Raw genomic sequence first — 22,929 nt, 5'->3', positions numbered from 1 at the left:
AAGGTGCCTGGTCCACATCTCAATAGCAAGGTGACCCATGATCAATCTCCAGGTTTGCTATCCAGAAAACTACTCAAGGAAGATTCTCCAAGAAAAAAAAAATAGGTATTTTCAATCAGGTAAATTTGAGAAGGGCTGTACGCTGTATTTTTCTCTCAAAGATTCATAGTGCATATAACCATAGGGAAAGCTCTAAGAATTTCTTCAGTAAAAAACAAAACAAAACAAAACAAAACAAAACAAACAAAACAAAACAAAACAAAACAAAAAACTGTCTAACTTGCTTTGCCTATTTTGTTATAAATTAACACCAAAATTGTCCAAAAGATACTTGCCCAGGAGACATTTTAAAATTTCCACTTAAGGAATGTTTCATGTTTACCATTAGCCACTCTATAAACCTTGCTTTTATTTAGCTGCTACTCAATAATCTGTTTTGGAGTCAAAATCATATGCTTTAAAACTGAAACTAGTCTTGGTTAAAATTAAACTAACCTATAGATCATAATGGCATTCGATAAGGAACCCTTGGAGAAAATAATCTTGTTGACAAAAAAATAACTCTTTGAAATTTCCAGAACTGTGCTGTTTACTGCTCTTTGTAGTAAGATAAAGAAGGTAAGGATAACAAATATTAACATTCCAGGAATCATAAAAGTACAGTGAGTGAAGAGATATGGACTCAATAATTGTGGCAAATATTTTATATAGCTTCTATTCATCTTGTTTCTTGTTATCATGATCACAGTTTTTTTCTTCCATATTCAAAGGAAAAAGAACAAGAATCTTTGTGACATTCAACTGTTTACATAGTTAAAAAATCTCTTAGAGAAAAAAAATTTAATTGTGTGGTTTGCAATAGCCACAAAACTTGCACAATTTATTGCTATAAGCAATCTTATTTGTTCACTTACGCTATAGCCAATTCCTGTAAATGAACTATTCAAAAGTCTTATGTAAATTAGCCCACTACATTATATTATGTGGATTCTTTTGTTAAAGGTACTAGACAACAGCTGACTTCCTCCTTGAAGGCCTGCTGGAAGTAAAGGGTGTCACTCTATTAGATTCTGATCTGAACACAGTGGGAAGCTATATCCTTTCACACTTTGTATTCCACCATTTTGTGGATATTTGAGATTAATCTCCTCCATAATCTGTTGTAGAAGGTACAAATGTAGTAATGTGATTTGCATAGCAGTACCCAGTTCACCTCCAGCCCTGAAGGGTATGGACAGAGAAAATAAAAATACTTTTAGTATTCCTTTACTACCTACAGAGATTAGTGGGGGGTAGGGCTTGTCCCAGTGAAACAAAATCCTTCACTTTTAAATCTTCTACTCATATGTGATTCAGAGTTGCCATCAGGGTGATTATGTTGTTTGGCAGGACTCTGTAATGTGCCTCATTCCTTATTTTCTTTTAGGTATCTGCAACTCCACATAATCATGTATACCAATCTCTCCTTTTGCGGCAGAACAATTTCCCCAGATTTTGTCAAATTTAGGAAAACTGTTTCTCTTCTTGAATGTGACTTTAAGCTGTATTATTTAAAAAAAAAAACAAAAAATAAAACTATTAGTCCTTGAGGATCATGCATGTATGTCTGTACTTTTGAGTGATTATTCTGGGCAAAAATTATACCATGAAGAATAGTACTGGAAGAGGAATGAAGGGACAGAGGGACATATTGTACAAAGCACTGGTGAAACAGATTTCAAAGAGGATCAAATCTTAAATCCAAATCCTAAGTGCCAAACCCATCTGGGATTCTTGTACCAGGCCCATAATTCCAAAATTCATCTGGACTGTCAAGTGCACGCTCTGGCCTACCCTCTGGGAAGTTTTTATAGGTGATGCTTCACAACCTAGGGTGCACATTGGAAACACCTGAACAGTTTTAAGAAAATGCCCATGCTGACAGCCCACCCCAGAGATCCTGAGTTAGTTGATTGGGAGTGAATCTTAGGCATAGTCCTAATTGAAACAATTTTTAAAAGTTAGAGTGACCGTAACAGCAGTTTATCCCATGATAATAGCCAGTTACCCATGGTCCAAGAGTTGCTAAGGCTGAGTTGAAAAGGACCACAGTCCTAGAGAAGCAACTGCTGACAGATGGCTCAGAAGGAGACAGGGGCCAAATCTCCTCTCTCCCCCAATGCTCTGGAGAGAAGCTGACCCTTAAATATCACTTGAAGATGGGGAAAGGCTGATGCTGGGCTACAGTTTGAAGGCTTGAAAATTTTCACTCCAGGAAGTCTATTATTTTCTTTTTTCTTTTTTAATGTTCATTTATTTATTTTGAGAGGTGGGGAGGGGGCGCAGAGAGAGAGAAGAGAGAGAATCTCAAGCAGGCTCCATGCTCTCAGCACAGAACCCAACACAGGGTTGCATTCCAGGAACCATGAGACCATGACCTGAGCTGAAATCAAGAGTCTGATGCTCAACCAACTGACCCACCTAGGCAACCCCAATTTTCTTTGTTCTTAATCAGAGATTTGATAGGATCATGAAATAGAAAACTAAATGTTGTTTGCTGTTGTTGCTCTTAACCAGGGAACAAGAGCAAAGTGTATCTGTCATTAAACTAGTAGGTCTCAAGATCAAGGATGGTTTCCTTTATTTTTCCAACTTCATCTACAACAGACTGCATATAGCACATGCTCAATAGAGGGGTTTTCTTTAAAAAATAAATTTTTTAAGGGATGTTTGGAGGCTTGAAGACTTCTATAAAGATGCAAAAGCTAGCTCTCTTTTCCTTGAGTGTTATGTAAATGAGGTATCCAAAAGTAGTAGTTTAATTTTGATGGTGTTTTTTCTTTGAGTTTCTATAGGGTGTTTTGTTACTTTTGGGTTCCTGTAATTGTGTACTGTAATGATTTCAAATGGCACTGGCATAAAGATGGTCTTGTTCCACTAAAAGACTTCTCTTGAAGCCTATTTACTTAAACTGATTATACTATTACAAAAACCACCTACTTGAATAATGTAGCTATGCAAAGCCTTTCAACCTAGCAAAATAAGGAGGGAATCAATCAGTAAACTCTCATATTTTGCATACATTTTGCCTGACTTTTCATATATAAAAGACTTTCTTCTAAAAGAAATTTTATACAGTTCATGTCTAATATGTGCAAATTATTGTGCTTTTTGCCAAATGTTATTTGTAAAGATTATCTCTCAAAAAGTCACTTTAATGAAAAAAAGGCAATTATCTTGAAAACGTCCTATTTGGTGTTCATTTTTCTACTCTTGGAAAACATAAGGAATGTAGTCCCCCCTGCCCCCAAGTATCCTCTTTCTAAAAGGCAAACACATCAGCAGAACTTATCATTATAAGAAGTAAATGTTCCAAATGTGATACTGTGATGCAGACTTGGGTTTTAAAGCAAATCATTAGGTCTTAACAATATCATTTAACAGGAGTGGACTATTTTTGTAAAGGTAATTTCTGTAAACTAAATAGAATTTTCCTTAGCTTATCATATGGTGAACAGGTCCAAATAAATATTAAGTTGTAGAACAAAAAGTATTCTCAGAGGGTCTCTTGCATTCCATTATTAAACATACAGTCTACAGTTGATTTCACTCAATGGAAAAGTGTAGTTTGAGAAGATGTGCTACTTTTCATAAAATGGCAAGTACAAATATTCAGAGACAATATATTGGAGAAACTAAGGAAGTCATAATGGTTACTAAATCATTTTAGCCATCAGGATTCACTAGATATTTTTTTATGTTTTATTTGTTGAGGTACCACAGTTTTTGGTTTGTTGCTTTATTACATTTTACCACTTAGTTAATTTATCTTCAACTCTACATTTAGCAACTCTTAGCTTTTGTCTCAGACAATGTTTCCAAAGTTTTACTTCTTCCAAACTTCCATTTAGAAGACTTGAGATATAAACTGCACCAAATACAGGCACCTTAGTGTGTTAGCATTGTTTTTCATTGGTTTATAATTATTTTATTCATATTTTTAAAGGCAGAACATTGCTTTTTGAGGCACTAAAGAATTTATTTATGATAATTCTCAAAACTCATTTAAAAAAAAAGATTATTGTAGGTGCAACCATAAAGGCTAAGTTTTAAGTACATCACTTCCTTTGATAGCAAAGTCAGCAGTTACCATTTCTTCTCTATGTGCTAGTTCTAGAGTGTGTGTGTGTATGTCTATGTCTATGCCTATGTCTGTCTATGTCTATGTCCCTGTCTATATCTGTCTATAATGGAAAGAGTGTATGTATGTACACTCATTCAGTCCTCATAACAAGCCTGCTCTCTGAGACCTGACCATGGACATTGACAGCAGAAGAAACTGAGTTTGAAAGGACTTTCTCAGGATTATACAGCTTACTAAAAAACAAAGCCAGAAATTTGATCCCATCCTTGATAAACTATAATTCCTGTGCTCTATCTGCCCTTACACTTCAAAGCCACCTCTTCCTTCATGCTGTGAGAGATTAAATTTTAGGCAAAAGAAACCAGAACATTTTTTACAACTCACTCTGCTAATATCCCCTCACCTAAACCTGAATGGGGGAAAGGTGACACATTTTAGTCAGTATTGAGACGTTTTCTGGTATGGCTGATGTGATTGCTATTTTTTTTCCTAATTATTTTATCAAAGACATCAGTTTCTGAGAATTAGGAGAGATGATCACATATAGAGTTTTTATTTCGTTCTCTATTATTTCTTCTTTCATGCTTTGCTGAGAAAAAATATTTTAAAAGGAGCTTAAAAGCCAGAGATGAAGGGCAAGGGGAACTTCTGACTGTGCTAAATGTCTGCATCATTCAGAAGGATCTCATTCTAATTTAAAATTGAGGCAAAAAATAGAAGGTATTTTAATGTAAAATGACTCGAAATCTTAGAGTCACACACTTGGGACTGAAGATTCAAGGGTTGCTTAGAAACAACAACAACAACAACAACAACAACAACAACACTCTGCTACTTTTCTAACAAAGGCTAGAAAAACATGATGAGTGGAGACTGACCACAGTTGAGCTCCTCTTGAGAGAAGCACCAAGTGTGCTCTGTAGGTACCAACCATAAACCCCAAAGAGACTATCCTGTCGAAGATAAACTATTAAAAAAGATGAGTCTGAGAAACAAGGGATTCAGCCAACTGATCAACAGATATTTAATAGTTGTATCAGCCTCAATGTATTCAGTGGCAAAGGACAGAACATCAGAATAATATTGGCTTAAACAGAGAGGGCTTTATTTGTCTCCAAAAGAGCCAGTCTAGAGCCTGATGGTCTGGATGGCTTAACAATGTCAGCAAGGACCCAAACTTTTTCTGTCTTTAATAGATAGGCATATTTATGTATGTATGTATATATGTATGTATGTATTCATTGTCTCACAATCTCCAAAGTTTCCTCAGATCCGTAAGTCTTGTGTCCACATTCCAGGCAGGAAGAAGGCAGAAGAACACGGAAGCAAAAAAGATACTTTCACCTGTTGTTTCAATTATCTATTACTATAAAACAAACTGCCCCCAAATTTAATGGCTTTAGTCAACAAATTAAAAATATTTTGTCATGATTCCGTGGAGCAGAGAACTAAAATTACTGAGGGTTGGTCAGGCATCTCTCTTTCACTCTTGAGACAGCCTCTCCACATGGCTAGTGTGGGCTTGCTCACACCATAGTTCCCTCAGAGTAATCAGATCTTTTGCAGAATGACTCATGACTCCCCCAAAAAAGGAAGAAGAAAGTGCTGGGTGTCATAAAGGCTAATCCTGGAGGTGACACAGCATTAGTTCCACTGCATTCTGTTGGTCCAAGCAGTTACAGTTCATCCCAGATTCAAGGTAAGTAGCTACAGACACCCTTCTATTCTCCCATCCTCCACCTCTCAATGGGAGGAGTATCAAAGAATTTACCTTCATCTTTAACACAGTCTGCACTGTTGTCATAAATTGTTTGTTTCCTCCACATGCAAAATACACTAACTCCCTCCCTTTTTTGAGACCCTAAAAAGTATCATCCCATTATGACATTAGGCTTGGGCTCAAGGTATAGGATCTCATAATCTCTATCACACCCAGGTGGAGATAAGGCTTCTAAAGTGTAGTTCTTTAATCCTAGTTTCCTGAGTATAATTCCTCTTATGTTAAAGGGCTCTGAGCTGAAGAGATAAGTTATCTGTCCCCCATATTTCACTGAGCAACAATTGGATCTCCAAGATGTGGAAAAGCAAGAAGGCAAGGACAGATGATGCTATAAAGTCAGAAAGTAAACAGATAAAATGGCCTGAGAAGGTACTTTGTCATTTCTTCCAAAGGATCTTCATCCAGAGGCCTCTATATTATGCCATTATATTTTAGATCTAATTGAAAACACTCTAATATTCCTTGAGGTAAGAACTGAGTCTTGGGGTGCCTGGATAGCTCAGTTGGTTAAGCGTCAGGTCATGATCTCACAGTCCATGGGTTTGAGCCCTGCGTCAGGCTCTGTGCTGACAGCTCAGAGCTTGGAGCCTGCTTCGGATTCTGTGTCTCCCTCTCTCTCTGCCCCTCCCCCACTCATGCTCTGTCTCTCTCTGTCTCTCAAAAATGAATTAAAAAAATTAAAAGAATGAATTGAGTCTTTGCACAGAATAAAACACAAAAGACATAATTTACCAATGATCAAATTAGAAATAAAATTTTGTGTATAACTCTACTTTTCTATAATTTAAATAATTTTAAAATTTAAAATCCAAGGCACTTAGAACCAAGATTTTCATCACATGATGATTGCAAGTTATGATTGTCAGGCATTATATCATGTATTTTCAATTTATACTGTTTCCATTTAAGCCATTTCCATCACCACATAAGTTCTGACTTTTATTGTACACTAGCATTATTTATAAAAGCAACAGTAACATTTAATAAAATAAAATTTTTCAGATGCTTATTTTTGGAGCAACCTCCTTCTAATGGGTAAATACAATTGTCATAAGACTTTGGATAAGTGTGTTTGATAAATATCTGCCCTGCTTCCTTATATAACTTTCCTTGTCTACTCCTTTCCCCTTTCTTCTTTTTCTCTCCATTCTCCTTCCTTCTTTCTTTACTTCCTACCCTCTTTCTTATCTCCCTTATTCCTTCCTTTTTCCCTCCCTTCATTCTCTACTTTGTTACTTACAGTTTTCACTCCACTTTTTTTCCTTTTAGACAGTCTGAAAATGCCAAGGATTACCATGTCAAATGTCATACACAAATGTCTAAAAAATGGAAAATCCCTGAAGGCAGTAAATCCACCTGTCACTTTTATGCTTTTCTTTCTTTTTAAAAAAATATTTATTTATTTTGAGGGAGACAGAGAGTGAGAGTGGGGGGAGGGGCAGAGAGAATGGGAGAGAGATAATCCCAGGCAGGCTCCACTCCTTCAGCACAGAGCCTGACACGGGGCTCAATCTCATGTGAGATCATGACCTGAGCTGAAACTAAGAGTTGGAGGCTCAACTGTCTGAGCCACCTAGGCACCCCTATTCTTTTATTTCTTAATTGTAGTCAACCCATTTCAGCCATATGTCCTTTGCCTTGTCACTAAAGAGAAAAAGAATACTCTAAACTGGAAAAGAAACCAATGTCCTCTTTATAGCAGTTTAAAGTCAAAACAACTTATCCATAGTTACTGACTATTGTGCACAGCAGTTCATGTATTGACATTTAAAAAAATCTTCTTTCAGGTTGAAATTCAGTATATTTTGTGGCCTCCATTTATTTAAAACTTTTATAATATCCTGAAGTGATATAATTTTATGAATAAAAGACCATCTGGCTCCCCAGAGTGTATGAGTTTCTTTCAGCCTGTCTGAATGGGGCTTTATTTTCAGTAACAAGCTACATTTAAAAAATGGGTTTGTGATGAATAAGCCAGGGAGGCCTCATAAAATGCCAATTTTGTCTTTTCAGGAGTCTTTATCTCTTGCTTCCACCTCTTTATCCTTCATATGTTCATAGGAAATGGAGATTTTTATTACCTTCCTTCTCTTTGTCTTGAGTTCTTACAGAGGAGTCTAGGATGGAATCACTGAACCAAAGTTACTAGTACCATTCAACATGGACGCCTTCTGTTTTAAGTTGGGGAAGGTTGCATCTTTACCCTGTAAAGATTCCTGTGTGAATAATCCAGTCAATAGTGAAAACTAGAGATATACCAATAGCAATTCTAGAAATGAGAAATGGTGTCATTCACTTTATAGAAGCAACAACAATGTTTTGCTATTAGAATGTAAGGGGAACAGGGCTGATAGAGATAGAGTTCACTCATAACTGTCCTCTAAGAAACGTAAATTGTGCTGGGGATTGCTAGTTATGTTGTGTAACAAACAATCCCAGAATCTCAGTGGCTTACAAAACAAATAATTATTCCAACATGTAAAAGCTCATGTATGGCAATACTAGAAGCCATAGATGAAGTAGTTAAATGTCCATAGCTTTACATAAAATAACTGATTGCCAAAGCTAGAAAGGTAGACTGATAGAGGTATGTTATATTGGTGACTCAAACTTTATAAGCAACATTACCACTGGAGAAGTTATTTCCAAAAGAGTGACCAGAATTCGGTTAAGTACAAAAGAAAGTAGTTGTATTTTATAACATTCAGTATTTATTAAAAATTATTTTTAAAATTATGTTCCTGTCTGAAATCAATCTATGTTCTAAAACTGCTATAGTTTTTACTTACATGACTGTGCACTAGGATATTTAAAATTGTATGGCATGAGAAAATTCTTTAATATGTGGAACTTTCCTTCGTGTTGCAAGATGTCTAGCACTGAGTATTTATTATCTACCCATTTAAGATAACAGTCTCTTTGAATCACTGGGACAAACAAAATTGTCCCAACAAATTTTTAAAATGCCCTTTCTAAGGGTAGTACATCTCTACTGAGAACAAGTACACTAAAAGGACAAAACAAGAGAGCTATTAAAACATAAAACCAAAAATGAAAGGAAACAATACAAATATCAATATGATAAAGGCAATAACAAGAAAATTTCAGAACAGAAGAACCACAACAAAGAGTAGAAAAATGTTGTTCTGGTTGTCAATAACCACAATAATGAAGAAAAGCAAAATAAACCATAAAATCCTAACTTTCCTTGAACTGGTTAGAAAACTGTCATTTTAGGTCCACTCAGTACTTAGAAATTAGATTTCAGTAGACACTTGAAATCTAAGTGTCTCCAAGTATATGGGGCATGAATAATGGTTCTCTTTTGGCAGAGCACAGGAGGAAGATATGCCAGGCACCATTCAAGCAGAGAAGAATGTAGCTAAGGTTTTGAACATATTACTAAAAACCAAATATGGGCTTGTGTGAGAATGTAAAACCTCCAGAGATAACAGATACAAGGAGATATTGTACCAACTCATAGGATCTTCTAATATGCCTCTGTGGGGATACTTTTGAGAAAGACCCAGTGGAAGACCAAAGGAAACCTCTGTCAGTAGTACAGATTTGAGAGAAGGAGTGGCCTCCCCTGTGGGAAAGGCATAAACTGCTTGGGTCCTATGTACCTAGAGAACAAAAGACTTAAGCTTCTTAGGGAAGGGAAGCAAATCTTGCTACCTCTAGGACATTGATGAAGATTTACTACAGCTGGAGAAATGGTAAAAGCAAAACAAAAAACAAAACAAAACAAACAAAAAAAGAAAACAACAAAAAAGAAAGCTCTCAATCTTAGAAGTGGCAAGAAACTTTCCTGGTCCTAAATCATTACAGTTTTTCTGTTGGGGAGAGAGCAGTAATTTCACTCCCACACAAGACCTCCTGAAAATAAAAGGCAGGATTTGGCTTCCATGGGGGAGAAGAGAGGTGAAACCACTGGAAAAGCCACATCTCACAAACCCAGGGATCCAAGGCCTGCTTAAACAGGCCAGATTGGGAGGATCCTGGGAAGATGGCGGCGTAGGAGGACGCTGGGCTCACCGCGTGTCCTGCTGGTCACTTAGATTCCACCTACACCTGCCTAAATAACCCAGAAAACCGCCAGAAGACTAGCAGCATGGAGTCTCCCGAGCCAAGCGCAGACGAGAGGCCCACGGAAGAGGGTAGGAAGGGCGGAGAGGCGGTGCGCGCTCCATGGACTGGCAGGAGGGAGCCGGTGTGGAGGGGCGGCCCGCCCGCCAAGCAGAGCCCCAGAGTCTGGCTTGCAAAAGCGGAGGGGCCGGACGGAGTGTGTTCCGACAGCAAGCGGGACTTGACATCTGGAAGGTTATAAGCTAACAGCTCTGCTTGGAGATCGGGAGGGCTAGAGGACAACGGGAGGGAGAGTTGTTGAGCCCCAGATGACAGAGCTCAGGTTGGCGGGGAACAAAGGCGCTCACCAGCGCCATCTCCCTCGCCCATCCCCCAGCCAAAATCCCAAAGGGAACCAGTTCCTGCCAGGGAACTTGCTTGCACCCCACAAACACCCATAGCTGTGCTTCTGCGGATCCATCCCTCCGGCGGGTCTGACTCCCTCCTGGTGCCACAGGGCACCCCCCAAGCGGATCTCCAAAGGAAAAGCGAGCTGAGCCGACCCTCCTGCCCCTGTGCACCTCGCCGATCCACCCCAGCTAATATGCCAGATCCCCAGCACCACAAGCCCGGCAGTGTGCAAGTAGCCCAGATGGGCCACGCCACCCCACAGTGAATCCCGCACCTAGGAGAGGGGAAGAGAAGGCACACACCAGTCTGACTGTGGCCCCAGTGGTGGGCTGGGGGCAGACATCAGGTCTGACTGCGGCCCCGCCCACCAACGCAAGTTATTCAAGACAGCACAGGGGAAGTGCCCCGCAGTTCCGCACCACTCCAGGGACTATTCAAAATGATGAAACGGAAGAATTCCCCTCAGAAAAACATCCAGGAAATACCAACAGCTAACGAACTGATCAAAAATGATTTAAACAATATAACAAAAAGTGAATTTAGAATAATAGTCAAAATTAATCGCTGGGCTTGAAAACAGTATAAAGGACAGCAGAGAATCTCTTGCTACAGAGATCAAGGGACTAAGGAACAGCCAGGAGGAGCTAAAAAATGCTATCAACGAGTTGCAAAATAAAATGGAGACAACTATGGCTCGGATCGAAGAGGCAGAGGAGAGAATAGGTGAACTAGAAGATAAAATTATGGAAAAAGAAGAAGCTGAGAAAAAGAGAGATAAAAAAAATCCAGGAGTATGAGGGGAAAATTAGAGAACTAAGTGATGCACTAAAGAGAAATAATGTACGCATAATTGGTATTCCAGAGGAGGAGGAGAGAGGGAAAGGTGCTGAAGGTGTACTCGAAAAAATAATAGCTGAGAACTTCCCTGATCTGGGGAAGGAAAAAGACATTGAAATCCAAGAGGCACAGAGAACTCCCTTCAGACATAACTTGAATCGATCTTCTGCATGACATATCATAGTGAAACTGGCAAAATACAAGGATAAAGAGAAAATTCTGAAAGCAGCTAGAGATAAACGTGCTCTAACATATAAAGGGAGACCTATAAGACTCGTGACAGATCTCTCTACTGAAACCTGGCAGGCCAGAAAGGAATGGCAGAAGATCTTCAATGTGATGAACAGAAAAAATATGCAGCCAAGAATCCTTTATCCAGCAAGTCTGTCATTTAGAATAGAAGGAGAGATAAAGGTCTTTCCAAACAAACAAAAACTGAAGGAATTCGTCACCACTAAACCAGCCCTACAAGAGATCCTAAGGGGAATCCTGTGAGACAAAGTACCAGAGACATCGGTACAAGCATGAAACCTATGGACATCACAATGACTCTAAACCCATATCTTTCTATAATAACACTGAATGTAAATGGACTAAATGCGCCAACCAAAAGACATAGGGTATCAGAATGGATAAAAAAACAAGACCCATCTATTTGCTGTCTACAAGAGACTCATTTTAGACCTGAAGACACCTTCAGATTGAGAGTGAGGGGATGGAGAACTATTTATCATGCCACTGGAAGTCAAAAGAAAGCTGGAGTAGCCATACTTATATCAGACAAACTAGACTTTAAATTAAAGGCTGTAACAAGAGATGAAGAAGGGCATTATATAATAATCACAGGGTCTATCCATAAGGAAGAGCTAATAATTATAAATGTCTATGCGCCGAATACAGGAGCCCCCAAATATATAAAACAATTACTCATAAACATAAGCAACCTTATTGATAAGAATGTGGTAATTGCAGGGGACTTTAACACTCCACTTACAGAAATGGATAGATCATCTAGACACACGGTCAATAAAGAAACAAGGGCCCTGAATGATACATTGGATCAGATGGACTTGACAGATATATTTAAAACTCTGCATCACAAAGCAACAGAAGATACTTTCTTCTCGAGTGCACATGGAACATTCTCCAAGATAGATTACATACTGGGTCACAAAACAGCCCTTCATAAGTATACAAGAATTGAAATCATACCATGCATACTTTCAGACCACAATGCTATGAAGCTTGAAATCAACCACAGAAAAAAGTCTGGAAAACCTCTAAAAGCACGGAGGTTAAAGAACACCCTACTAAAGAATGAATGGGCCAACCAGGCAATTAGAGAAGAAATTAAAAAATATATGGAAACAAATGAAAATGAAAATATAACAATCCAAACGCTTTGGGATGCAGCGAAGGCAGTCCTGAGAGGAAAATACATTGCAGTCCAGGCCTATCTCAAGAAACAAGAAAAATCCCAAATACAAAATCTAACAGCACACTAAAGGAAATAGAAGCAGAACAGCAAAGACAGCCTAAATCCAGCAGAAGAAGAGAAATAATAAAGATCAGAGCAGAAATAAACAATATAGAATCTAAAAAAACTGTAGAGCAGATCAATGAAACCAAGAGTTGGTTTTTTGAAAAAATAAACAAAATTGATAAACCTCTAGCCAGGCTTCTCAAAAAGAAAAGGGAGATGACCCAAATAGATAAAATCATGAATGAAAATGGAATAATCACAACCAATCCCTCAGAGATACAAGCAATTATCAGGGAATACTATGAAAAATTATATGCCAACAAACTGGACAACCTGGAAGAAATGGACAAATTCCTAAACACCCACACACTTCCAAAACTCAATCAGGAGGAAATAGAAAGCTTGAACAGACCCATAACCAGCGAAGAAATTGAATCAGTCATCAAAAATCTCCCAACAAATAAGAGTCCAGGACCAGATGGCTTCCCAGGGGAGTTCTACCAGACGTTTAAAGCAGAGATAATACCTATCCTTCTCAAGCTATTCCAAAAAGTAGAAAAGGAAGGAAAACTTCCAGACTCATTTTATGAAGCCAGTATTACTTTGATTCCTAAACCAGACAGAGACCCAGTAAAAAAAGAGAACTACAGGCCAATATCCCTGATGAATATGGATGCAAAAATTCTCAATAAGATACTAGCGAATTGAATTCAACAGCATATAAAAAGAATTATTCACCATGATCAAGTGGGATTCATTCCTGGGATGCAGGGCTGGTTCAACATTCACAAATCAATCAGTGTGATACATCACATTAATAAAAGAAAAGATAAGAACCATATGATCCTGTCAATCGATGCAGAAAAGGCCTTTGACAAAATTCAGCAACTTTTCTTAATAAAAACCCTCGAGAAAGTCGGGATAGAAGGAACATACTTAAAGATCATAAAAGCCATTTATGAAAAGCCCACAGCTAATATCATCCTCAATGGGAAAAACTGAGAGCTTTTTCCCTGAGATCAGGAACACGACAGGGATGTCCACTTTCACCGCTGTTGTTTAACATAGTGTTGGAAGTTCTAGCATCAGCAATGAGACAACAAAAGGAAATCAAAGGCATCAAAATAGGCAAAGATGAAGTTAAGCTTTCACTTTTTTCAGATGACATGGTATTATACATGGAAAATCCGATAGACTCCACCAGAAGTCTGCTAGAACTGGTACATGAATTTAGCAAAGTTGCAGGATACAAAATCAATGTACAGAAATCAGTTGCATTCTTATACACTATTAATGAAGCAACAGAAATACAAATAAAGAAACTGATCCCATTCACAATTGCACCAAGAAGCAGAAAATACCTAGGAATAAATCTAACCAAAGATGTAAAAGATCTGTATGCTGAAAACTATAGAAAGCTTATGAAGGAAATTGAAGAAGATGAGAATTTCAGTAGAGTGAAATGGACATGCTAGAAATATCAATGCAATCACAGAGATGAGGAATGCCTTTAGCAGGCAGACTTGACTAAGCCAAAGAAAGAATCAGTGTGCTTGGAATATAGGATAATAAAAATTATAAAGTAAAAATTTCTTAAAAACAACACACAGCACCAAAAGCTGTGGGACATATCAAAAGGTCTAAAATGTGTGTAATTTTAATTTCAGAAGGAGAAGAGAGAGAGAATGGAACATAGAAGAAATATTAGAGGAGGTAATAGTTAAGAAATTTCCATTAATAATAATAAAGGGTTAACAGATCCAATAACTCAGAGAGCCCCAAACTGGGTAAATACAAAACAAACAAAACTCATATAACTACATATATCTAGGCATATAATATTAAATTGTTAAATCCAAAGAGAACGAGAAAATCTTAAAAGTAGCCAAAGGTCGGGGAGGGGGGAAGAATGACACATTACACATATTAGAACAAAAATAAGAATTACAGCAGACTTCTGATTAAAAACCTTATAAGCTAGAACACAATGGTATGACATACTTAAAGTGCTGAAAGAAAAAAAATTCAGCCCCAGATTCTATACCACTGAAAGTATCTTTTGAACAAAAAGGCAATGGAAGGTTCTCCCTTTCTTGGGTCCTAAGGCTGGGACACCTTTCTTCCTCTTCCTCCTCTTCCTGCTGTACACCAGAGGAAGTGATACAACATTCAAAATGGTGGCTGCTTCATCAGCCTGGGTTCTGGAGAGAGAAGATATAGAGCAGAGTCTGGCTGATAATAAATAGCAAGAGTAATCTTATATAGTACATGGAAGAATATAATTCCTAAAAATAGAGAAGTATGAAAAAGAATGAAGTGAGATCTGAATTATTAGATATCTGAATATTTTCTAAAGCACATCAACCCAAAATAATGATATTTAGTATTGATAAAGGAACCAAATAACACCTCCAGAAATACATGGAAACTCAATATTTGTTAATAGTGAGAAAAATTATCAAATTTACCTGGTGGTGGTATAACTGTCAATATGAAAAAAAGTGTACACCAATATTATACAACATGTAAAAACAGTTTTCAAAATAGAGTTAGGGCTTGAATATAAAAACAAAACAAAACAAGAACCCACTTGTAATGAAATCTAGGAGAATAAAAATCCAATTAAGGAACAGGAAAGACTATCAAATAATAGAAGCCCACAAACTAAAGGGAGGATGTGGTTGCTTCATTTACTGTATAGACCAAACAGAGTCAAACAAATTGAAGAAAAAGAAGAATATATTCCTAATAAAAGAACAAGATAAAGACTTTGGGGGGGGGAGGGACTTAAAAATAAAATGGACTTAAGCAATTTATCTGATAAAGAGTCTAAAGTAATGGTCATAAAAATGCTCACTAAACTGGAGAGAAGGGTGGATGAACACAAGACTTCTACAAAGAGAAAATATAAGAAAGTACTAAACAAGTCAAAGATGAAAACTATAATAACTCACTGAAAAATGTAGTAGATGGGTTCAATAGAAGACTGAAATCTAAGAAAGAATAAGCCAACTTGAAGATAAAGCAAGTGGAACTCAATTCATCAGAGTAGTAAAAAGAATTTAAAAATTAAACACAGCTTAAGAGAACAACATCAAATGGACTAACACTCACAACATAGGTGTGATCAGTGATTTGACAAGTTTATGCATCATGCTATGCTAACTACAGGTGCAGCTACTATCTGTTGCCATACAATTCTACTACAATACCATCAACTATATTCTCTATGTTTTACCTTTTATTCTTGTGTCTTAATCATTTCATAACTGGAAACCTATACCTCCCACAACTCTTCCTTTTGCCCGTCACTATACCCTCCTCACCACTGGCAACCATTACTTTGTTCTATGTATTTATGGGTCTGTTTCTGTATTGTGTTTATTTGTTTATTCATTTGTTTTGTTTTTTAGATTCTATATATGAATGAAATCATAAGGTATTTTTCCTTCTCTGATTTATTTCTTTTAGCAAATACACTTTAGGTCCATCCTAAAGTCCATCTTACAAATGGCAAGATCTCATTTTTCTTTATGTCTAAGCAATATTCCATCATAGATATATATATGGATGGAATATATATATATATATGTATATATATATATACTATATATATATATATACATATATATATATGTATATATAGTATATAGTATAGAAGAAGCATATATAGTATATATATATACTATATATATACACTATATCTTCCCTATCCATTCAACTATTGAACACTTAGGTTGCTTCTATATCTTGACTATTGTAAATAATGCTGCAATAAATGGAGGGCACATGTATTTTTTTTAAAGAAAATATCTTTCAACAGTAGTAAGGAAACACTTAGGTATCAAAATATATCTTTAATAAGTCAACATTATAAATAAAAAACCTTCCAAACACTTTTATACTTCTTCCACTCTATGCCAAATTTAATCTCTGATATATAACCCCAAATCCTAGTTCCAAACACTAACTAGCTCTACCCTAATCTCCAATTCTAACCACTAATTTCACCTCCTAACCCTAGCCATCATCTCCTTAAAACTATTTATATTATAAACCATGCACGATGATCTTACAAACGCCTCTTTTATTTTTATTTTTTTTACAAACACCTCTTTATAATTCAGTTTATTATGCAAAAACAAAAAAGTAAAAAGAAACCTACAAAATTACATTTCCCACTTCAAATAAGCCTGTCTCTTGAGTATTTGATACAACTTTGTAAACAATTTAAATGGCTTTAAATAAATGCATTTTTAAAAAAAGACTTCTAGAATCAATTTATCAGTAATCAATTTTTAAAAGTTGTTACACATTTGCTTTAAAATAAATATACTCTGTTTCTGAAACCTCCATTTAAAGTGTCTTTTGTATCTTTCATGAATGTGATTAAAACATATTTTTCAATGTATATCAACTTCAGAAATGAAATTTTATCTTTTGTTTGACTGTCAAAAACATTCCCACTTTTACCTCTCTCTCACCATTTTCCCTTCTCAAGTCCTCCCTCAACCCATTTTTATTGATGTTTTTTGAGATTTTTTTTATTCCATAAATATTTATTTCATTCTATACTATTACATTGAAACATTATGATCTTTAATTATGGAATTTAAACTCAAGAATTGAAATGATTACTTTGTTTTGTAGCCACAGTGATGGCTATGTTTAAGTGGATTCAGAAATTCCTGCCAGTTTCCTTATCCTTATTGTGTCATCACCTTTTGTGAGTTAGTTTGTTGATTCATCTTTAAGATGGCTGGATTGTGTCTTCAAGCAGATTTTTCAGACAAGATTTATGAGTTCCTGAGTATTTGAGACTATTCTGTATATATATAGGATATATGTATATATATATTCATTTGTCAGTGATAGCCTAGTGGAGCAAACAAATTTTAATTCATGTCATTTACCCCTTGGTACTCTGGAGATATCATCTCTCTTTTTTTTTCATTAAAAATATTTTTAGGGGCGCCTGGGTGGCGCAGTCGGTTAAGCGTCCGACTTCAGCCAGGTCATGATCTCGCGGTCCGTGAGTTCGAGCCCCGCGTCGGGCTCTGGGCTGATGGCTCAGAGCCTGGAGCCTGTTTCCGATTCTGTGTCTCCCTCTCTCTCTGCCCCTCCCCCGTTCATGCTCTGTCTCTCTCTGTCCCAAAAATAAATAAACGTTGAAAAAAAAATTTTTTTAAAATATTTTTAGGCCTATGTAATAAATGTAATAAAGATGTACCTTAGTTCTTTAATTATCAGCTGAAATGTTCACGGCTTACATGAAATAACTCTAAGAAGCCTGGACTCTCATTGCAGTCTCTTCTAGTATTTATTAGTATTTCAATTTCTCATAGCTTGATATCATTGTTATCTTAAATCATTGTTATAAAAAAGAAGTTTGAAATTGAAAGAGTCAAATTAATGAATCGACTTGAGAGTCAAACCTTTGGAAACCAAAAACAAAAGAGAGGAATAAAACAGACAATTTCTCTAACAAATCTAGTTTAAAAGAAAGAAAACATACAAAAATTAGAAGTTGAAGTATATACAAAGTAGGTGAGAAGGTAATTAAAATTATAGAAATTATAGAAATTACATACAACTTTATACCACTCCAGTTGAAAATCTCAAATGGATGGTTTGTAGGAAAGAAAACAATGAAATTATTTCTTTTATTTTAATGAAAAATTGCTTAATATCCTTAGTCAACAAAAAAATACAAGTCAAAATCATAATGAGATAATCACCTCATAACTTTTAGGATGGCTATTATCAAAAAATAAAAATATAGCAAGTCTTGATAAGGATGCAGATATATTGGAATTCTTGTACACTGTTGGTGGGAATGTAAACTGGTGCAGCCATTAAGGAAAACAGTGTGGAGATTCCTTAAAATTTTTTAAATAAAACTTCCATATGATCTAGCAATTTCACTTCCAACTATATATCCAAAAGAATTAAAATCAGGATCCTGAATATCTTCACTCCCATGTTCACTGTAGCACTATTCACAATAGCCAAGATATGGAAACAACTCAAATGTTCATTGACAGATGAGTAAATAAAGAAAATGTGGTTTATATATATACAATGGAATATTATTCAGTCTTAAAAAAGAAGGAAATCCTTCCAATTGTGACAAAATAGATGACTCCGGAGGACACTATGCTAGGTGAAAAAAGCCAGTCTCAGAAGGACAAATACTGCATGATTTCCCTTACACGAGGCATCTAAAATAGTAAAAATCTTAGAAGCAGAGAATAGAACGGTGGTTACTAGGGGTAAAGGAAAAGGAAAATGTTAAATGGGTATAAAGTTTTAGTTTTGCAAGATGAACAAATTCTGGAAAACTGTAAGTTATTAAAACAGGTCTAAGATGTAGAAACTAAATAGTAGTAAATCATAGGAATTAGAAAATATATCTCACCATCATACATGAAGGATAAGACCAGATCAATTATAAATATAAATGTAAAATATAAAGCTATAATATAAATAGGAGAAATAGGTAGGAAGTAGTTCTTAAATAAAATTAATCAGACCAAGTCATTGGTTTTTTTTTTAAGCCATTAATTAAGAGTGATTGATTATATCAAAATTAAGGATTTCTGTTTGTGGACATCATGAACAAAATTAGATAGAGGTGACTTATTAGGAAGAGATTATGAGAAACAGATAATACCAAAATATAGTTAAAAGCCATGGTTCATAAGTCTAAATGGTTTTATACATAATAATAAGAATTGTAAAAGGAGAAAATGAGGGAGAGGCAATATTCAGAGATAATGTCAAAAAAGGTCTGAGTCCTGGGGAGCCTGGGTGGCTCAGTCAGTTGAGCATCTAACTCTTGATTTCGGCTCAGATCATGATCCCAGGGTTGTGGGATTGAGCCCCAAGTTGGGCTCCACGCTGAGCATGCAGCCTGCTTAAGATTCTCTTTCTCCCTCTGCCCCTCTCCATTGCTCATGCTCTCTCTCTAAAAATAGATAGATAGATAGATAGATAGATAGATAGATAGATAGATAGTTCTGAACCCTAACATTGAAGAGACACAGTACCAGTGAGGAATAGTAAAAATATGGGTGAAGTTGGTCAAGGCACAAACTTCCAGTTATAAGATAAATAAGTCCTGGGGATGTAATACACAGCATGCCAACTACTGTTAACAATACTGTATTGTGTTTTAAAAGATCTATGGGAATAAATCTTAAAAGTTCTCATCATAAGAAAAAAAGCATATATGATGATAAATGATAAGTTATTGCAATGATCATTTTGTAATATATACATACATCGAATCATTATTTTGTATACTTAAAACTAACACAATGTTGTATGTCAAAGACATCTCAATTTTAAAAGTTTATTTTGTTGTGAAATTGCAGAATATCAAGGATATAGAGAAAATCTTAAAAGTAACCAAAGAAAAAAACAAAGTCTCCCAAATAGCAACAAGTAGACCAATAACAAGTGGATTTCTTGGGGGCAACAGTGGATGCCTGAGGCCAATGGAATAATATTTTCAAAGTGCAGAGAATACCTATCATATAAAGTATTAATCAAGAGTGCATACAGAATTTCTTAAAACACTAACAAAGTTTGCCATTCATAGACATTTACTGAAGGAACTATTTACAGATGTAATTTTAAGGCAGCCTACTATTTGGGAACAAAAGAACTAATAAAGCTTAATTTATTCCAGAAATAGAGGAAGGGAAAAATATGGTAAACTGAAAACAAAATAGTGTGGTAAAAACAAGCACAAATGTATGCGTAATCAAAACAAATGCACATGGAATAAACTCAGAAACTAAAAGGCAGAGTTGAAATTGGGAAAAACAAAACAAAATCTAGGTATTTAATATTTCTAAGTGACATGCTTAAATTATAATAATATAAATCAATAATGAAATTTATCAGGTTCTAGGTGGCATTTTTAAATCCTGCAAACATGGTGATTTTCTTCTTATCTATAAATTTCATGAAATTCCAACAATAAAAGTTTGATTCAGAAAGTTAGGAGAAGCCCAAGAACTGGCAAGACAATTCTAGGAAAAACACCACTGAAAATAATAAAAATGTATGAATAAACTAAGTCTCTAAAACATAATGTTGAATTTTTAAAAAGCTGTAAAAAGAAACATAAGTATAATATAATTGAGAGAAAATTTTAAAATACCAAGAAATGTTATATATATATGCACATTTGCATATTCATGTTATTATGTAATAAATAAATAGATACATAGACTGAAGAAATATACAACAAATTCATTCTTGTTTGAGGGGAGAGAAAGGAGAATAGGCTTCGCTGAGGATCAAATGGAATCCAACTTTATATTATTTACGTCATTTCATTTAAATAAAATTTTATTTAGTTTTAATTAACTAAATAAAATGTTATTTTTGTTTTTTAAAGAACTGTAGCAAATATAACAAATATTTTATGTTCATTCTGGGTGGTGTGTAATGTGGATTTTGAAATACTAGCTTTGCTTTTTCATTAATATTTTACAAATTAAAAATGGAATATATGGAAAATAAAAACATTGTTAGTACTGCTGTAAAGGGAGAGTTTAGTGGTAATCTCTCAGTCATTGACAGATCAACATGACAAAAATTAATAAGATTGAAATATTTTGAACATGTTATTAAACCTGATTATATATATGTGTGTGTATGTATAATATTCATGAAATATTTATAAAAACTAATCATATAAGCCACAAATTGCATCTTAATTTATCTTCAAGAGTGAAAATTGTACAGGTCACAGCCCCTGATATCAATAGAATCAAATAGTAATTTAGTTAGAAGAGTTTAAATCCAACAAAACAAAAGAAAATGAACAGAAATAGCTCTTTCAATTAAAAGTTATTTAAATATTTTTGCCTCAATGAGGAAATCCAAGTTACATTTATAGGTTTTTAAATATAAATGAAAACACAAAGATCACCAGACATTTGAGGAAAACCTGCAGCATGATAAAAAAAAAAAAAAAACAAACAAAAAAAACAAAAAAACCAAGAGAATAAAATGGAAAAACTGTCTCTAGAGAAAACAGAAATAAATTAGGGAAAAGAAAAGAACTTGAAAAAGAAAGCTCCAATTATTAATCTCAGAAAAATTCAAGACTATAATTAATGCATGCAACAAAACTAGTACTGTCTATCTTCAATGGGAAAGGCAAACTCAATAAGATAAAACTCTTAAAAATTAAATAAATGCTTACTGGATTAAAAAAATAATGATTACTTGAAACATAAAGTTAAAAAACTTAAACAGAATGTGTAATAAAAAGACAAGCATAAAAATATATGGAAAAGGATAAGAGACACAGAGGGTCAATTCTGGGAGTCCAATATCCAATTACTAGATCATCCAAAAAGAGAGGACAGAGAAGAGCTGGAAAGAATGGTATTAAATTATAAATATAAATAAGTTATAAATATAAAAGTATAATTTCCTAGAACTGAAGGAAAAATTTTCAAGTGTTGACAAGATAGATGAATAAAAGATTCAAATTTGACAGATCCATGTGAAGTATTAGAAAATCAAGCATAAAAAGGAGTGCCTGAAATTTCCAAACGGAACCAAAAATAATCTACAAAAGAATGAGAATCCAACTGAAGTCATATTTCTCAGAAATGCTGGATACTATGAAACAAAGGAGCAAATGCCTTCATGTAGCTGAGGAAAAGCAATTTTCATACTCAACTCTCCCCAGTCATATTATCAATCAAGTGTGAGGACAGGATAAAAATATCTTATGACATGTAAGGGCTCAGATATTGTCTTTTTTAGGCTTTATTTTTCAAGAGGATGTATTCCGTTGAAATAAGGGAATGAACTAAAACGTGAGGTCAGGGAACAATGAGGGAAAGTGCAGTTCTATCCGTGGCCTCCAAATCCACATTGGAGAGATGGGAGAACAAAGGACTCTGGGGAAAAACCAAAACAATTTAGAATGTGATGGAAAATAAACTCTGATGGAGAGCTTGGGAATACTTTATATGATAACAGCACACAGACAAAGGCAAGCAGAGATTCTATTACTACAAAACACACACACACAAAACTATACAAGGAAGACATAATCCAGGGAGTCAGCCATCTAACTTGTATCATTCAGTAGGGTGTAGACAAAAATAATAAATATGAACTTGGCCCAAGAATATTCTTTTATGGCACAGGTAATCTGACAAAACTGTTTAAAAGAACAGCCGAAAAACTCAG

The sequence above is a fragment of the Leopardus geoffroyi genome, chromosome C2 (genome assembly GCF_018350155.1).
Source record: "Leopardus geoffroyi isolate Oge1 chromosome C2, O.geoffroyi_Oge1_pat1.0, whole genome shotgun sequence".
NCBI lineage: Eukaryota > Metazoa > Chordata > Mammalia > Carnivora > Felidae > Leopardus > Leopardus geoffroyi.
This window is presented reverse-complemented; position numbering follows the sequence as displayed.